This window comes from Tasmannia lanceolata, unplaced genomic scaffold, assembly GCF_043159265.1.
Source record: "Tasmannia lanceolata isolate RefF3 unplaced genomic scaffold, GAP_Taslan_0.1 ptg000004l, whole genome shotgun sequence".
NCBI classification, from domain to species: Eukaryota; Viridiplantae; Streptophyta; class Magnoliopsida; order Canellales; family Winteraceae; genus Tasmannia; species Tasmannia lanceolata.
This window is the reverse complement of record NW_027518681.1, coordinates 490,496-495,304: the sequence shown is the minus strand read 5'-3', so window position 1 is coordinate 495,304 and position 4,809 is coordinate 490,496.

Genomic DNA, 4,809 nt, shown 5'->3' with positions numbered 1-4,809 from the left:
TGAATGCATCCAAGATAAACCATAGCAAAGTGTAGCTTGCCTGGTAAAAAACAGAGCATGCTTCATTCAAGAGTTTCCTCAAACAAGTGACATTCAGGTAGGTATGAAATCATAGCATAAAAGTGGAAAAATATTTCATTCAAGAGTTTTCATAAACATGTGATAGGCATACGAGTGTGGCTAGCGCGTATATAACGTAAATCTATATTTTTTTAAAACATGACTTATTATATTCATACCATGAAATATACATGGGGACCAGTAGTCCCTCTAGAGATTACATAGTGTGATGTTCCAGGAGCATACTCCTGGATCCCAAAAGAAGAAACATAAAAGAAGACATAAAAGACTGCGTATGAACTTCCTCTAGACTCACAGGACACCTTTAACATTTGAACAACCTCGCATATCAATTATACCAGCGACCCTGCACTATACTCTCAGAAACAACCACCAACCAAAGCACCATGTAATCTCTGCAAGGACCCAAGGAATTTATATGCCTTGAAATACATCAACGGTTTTTCACTCACCTTGGTAGATTAGATTTCATGGGTAGGGGAGGTTATCTAGGGGAGAAGAAACCCAACAGAGCAGCGAAGCATCGAGGCCCTCAAGCACACTCAGATAGACCCACCTACAACTCCTTAAATCTTCCAAGAAGAAATTTTTGACATGGACTTTGGCCCCTAACACAATTAACATTCCAGCAACAAACAGATACTATAGCCTACCCTAAACATAACAAAACTCGGGATGCCTTTCCCCCAAAAGACCAAAAACAGCATATTTACAACAGGACCCCCCTTCATTTCCAGAGAGCTTTAAGCTCTCGACTCCCACGGCCAAGGGTCTTGCCCTTCTTCTCGTCCGCATCTTTTTTTCAATTTCAAAAAACATTCTCTTCCTCTCCTCAACGTCCTTATATCCTATGCCCAGCATGTCTCCCATCTTGGCCATCTTCTCAAATTCTTCGGAACAAGCTTTCTCCTCTTCCTCCAGATTAGTCCTCCCTTCATCCGATTTCGATTGAGTTTGAACCACATCCTCCTGTGTACTCTACATCTCTAGAAACGTCTTTCCTCTTCATGATGTTGCTCTGCCCTTGAAAGACAATCCTTGACTTTCCCACTTAGGTCCATGTCCAAGGAGTCTCTCAGGTTAGCAGATCCTTCCTCCTCCTGATGTTCCTCTCCATCCCCACCGGCCTCCAGGAGCGCCTTTCGCTCTTCTTCCAATCGCATCTGAAAAAACGGCGATTTGTACACCGGAATACACACCTCTCCAATCGATCTTTTTCCTGTCAATTGAAATAATTCTTCTTCTTTACTTTTGCCTCCTCTTCGAATTTTTTCCACTGATGTTCTAGATATTCCATGGCAATCTCACTTTTCGTTGTCGATCTAGTATTTGTCATTTTCTTTTCATATCCACTCTCTTTGAAGGTCCCTTTTTTTCTCCACCCCCAAGCAATCAACTTTTCTTTTCCCCTAATAATCAGTTTTACCACCTTCATTTGAGGATGACGAATCCCCGCTCTGCTCAATTTCATCCATTATCGTTTGGAATCTAGCCAGTATGTCTCTCTTTTTCTTTTCTCTTCTGGTAATAGGGCGCCCTGCCGAAATCCTCTTATAGAGGGGGAAACCACCTTTAAAAGACTTTAGGGTTGTGAGCCTTTATAATGATTTCGATATTGCCAACGGCCGTGCATGGGGTTTTCTTTATTTTTACCGAAACTTTTCATCTTCTTATTATTATCGGCACGTTTCCTATTTCGAAATGCTAATTCAAGTTCCAAGGCGGTTTTTTGAGGCTAATTAATTCCTTTCTCCCTTTGGAGACAGCAGGCAACTTACCGTCAAATCCTCCTCCCCCTCGGTGCTGGGCATCCAATCCAGTATTAACACATGTCCTTGCATTAAAAGTGAAATGCTAATTCATATTAAGTAGCCGTCCTTCTTGTTCTACTGAAGACCTCAACATACCAGCCAATGACGTCTCAGATGGTCGAGTCTCTGTTGAATTTTGAATTTGGCCTTTTGCAACAGTCGGAATTCTTTTTCTTGGCCATACGAGAGAATTGATTTTCCTTTTATTTCCTTTTCCTGGAGAGGGATTCCTCTGGTTGCTTCTCACCAGAACACCTCCAGCCTTCGTTGCCTTGAATGCTCTCGCTGGCCAAAGTGGCGTTAATAGCCGAGGATTCATTAATGCCATTATCCTCAGGCGCAATCTTAACCTCCAATAAATAACTTCTAACATCCATCTTAGCAGATTCTTCCAGTCTATGACTTTTATGGATGCATATGCCAAGATGGTCATGGTCCCCGAATAATTTAACTTGTAGAACCTGCCTAAAGTATTTTCCCATGGCTTCGAGCGATGGAGATGTCCAAGCATGTAGAGGAACGTCATAAAATATGATCCATATCGACTTTGCTCCTGAATTGAATGCTGGGTTCCAGGTTTGGAGGGAAGATACATGACCCCTAAAAGCATCTCCACCTCGACGCAGAACACGAGATGCTTGGGTTTCCGATTCGAAACAGAATAGGGCCTCCACTGAGTTGATCTTGAAAGGTTTTGTAGGGTATGGAATTCCCCAAAAAATTTTAGTTCAATCCCAGACCACATCAAGATTCCATGAGTTGCCTTTCATACGACCCACTAAACATCTCTTTAGGATTGTCTTACGTTCCTCTGCCACAACTGAAGGGATATGAATTTTCGGAAAGCAGCTAAAAATTACGGTGCTTCGGGGTTCCTACTCCCAGCTAGGGTCCAGAGAACCACCCATTTCTGGGGTCCTATATTTTTGCTTGTATTACACTTTCGGCAAAATTGGCGTTATCCGAAGTTGTAATATCCACAAACAGTGCAACGCCAATCGCGGTCTTGGACAGTCCTTCTACTTTCTTCATACCTTCTATCAATAGCTCTTCGATTGCCTGTTGGACTGGCTTGTGCAAGATCTGCCCTTCCAAACCCATGGATACGCCACGGCGAAGTTTAGGACGATGCGATAATGTTTTGTCCTTTCCGTTTAGTATGATGCTTTTCCTACAGCAATCCTTATGCAATTGTAACGCTTGAAGGGCATCTAGAACTGAGTATCCAGCATCGATAAAATCTAGATATACATCCTTTAGACCCTCTATTCAAAACCCACAACTACAATAGCCCCTACCACTAGAGATTCCAGAGAAGGGCGCACTCAGCAATCCTCCCCGGTGGTGACCAAAGTACTCACACACTGTCATCTCTCAAATTGTTGTTCTTCTTCTTCTACTTCTAGTTCTCCTCTCCTTCTAGTTCTCACCAAGAAATCTAGGTATCTTGTACAACATTGCAAGTCCTATGCCTGAACACCAATACATGATACTCAACCTCACACTCAATAACTTTTCTTCTTTCCTTCTTCCTTCTTTCCTTTTTAGGATCTTAGCTCTGATACCATGTTAGAAATGAATATGATAAGGTTAGGAGGAGAAGAAGAGGACCGGAGAAGATTAATGGAATTCTCCAGCTATGGAAACATGGATTTACCAAAGAAAGATGTAAAAAGTGAACGAGTAATGAAGACAACTACAATGATTAAAACTTATAACAAAAAAGGGATTAAGAAAACAAATATTTCTCTTAAATCAGCATAGCCAAGAGAGATTAAGAAACACCTAGATATGCTAGAGGGAGATTAAAGCTAAAAGACTAAAGAAAACTAAACTACAACTTTGAAAACTCAAAGAAAGATTAAGAACTCTTGAATTTTTACTAAATTGCTCTGCGAATGGAAGATAAGGGAGATTCACTACATTTATAAGAACTGGATAGTAAACTAACGATTACATCAAAAAAGGTGAAAGGAGGAGCTCCTTAGTATGGTATTTCAGCTTTTGAGACCAAGGTTTTCAATGGAAAATCGAAGTTCTTACCAAAAATTTTCCTTTTCCATCTGAGAGATTGATTCCCTATTTATAGGGAGTGAAAGATGCATTAAGAAACCAAAACTAGAGAATACGTATCAAAATTAATAATTTATTCCAAACTTGGTAAAGCCTTAGCTACATCTTGTTTTAAACTTATCTGTAGTTTCATGATTCATCTACTCTGAATATCTCCTTAACGACCCATGTACATCATGTGGACTTAGATCCACATGATAAGTCAACTAATTTCTAAGTTTTATCATCCATAATACAGACAAGCAGCTGGGTGGGCAAGTGTCTAGTAGCCTACCGGCCATGTCCTTTTTGTATTTGCCTGTGAAAAGTGGCTTTTCCATAGTTGCAACCTGATTGATGCAGGACCTAGCAATGCATGGGATTGGAAAGTGGGACCAAACGAATGTTCCCCCATCAGAATTTATCTGGTGTAAGCTTATACAGTCCAGTATTTTTCAAAAAGTTTGTACCATGATCCAAACCGTTCATTTGATGGGCCACAGCGTAAATAGGTTGTGCCCAAAAAAATCATTTCTGTAGGATGATCCTAGCCCTTCGATCTATAGAGGACGGAATATTATGGAAACCTCTATAGATCGAAGGGTTGGGATCCTCCTATGGAAATGATTTTTCTGGCACAATCTATTTACATGGTGGCCCATCAAATAGACGTTTTGGATCAATCCACGGAGGTAAGCCTTACTATACTTTTTGAAAAAATACTGTACTATACGGGTTTACACCATATAAAAACTCGTCTCTTACATACCTCCTTACAAATACGAGCTTAACAGCCAGTTTTAAATACTTTTCCTATGTGAAGTAGACTTTCTGTACCTCCCACGTGTTGATGCATCGTGTGGAC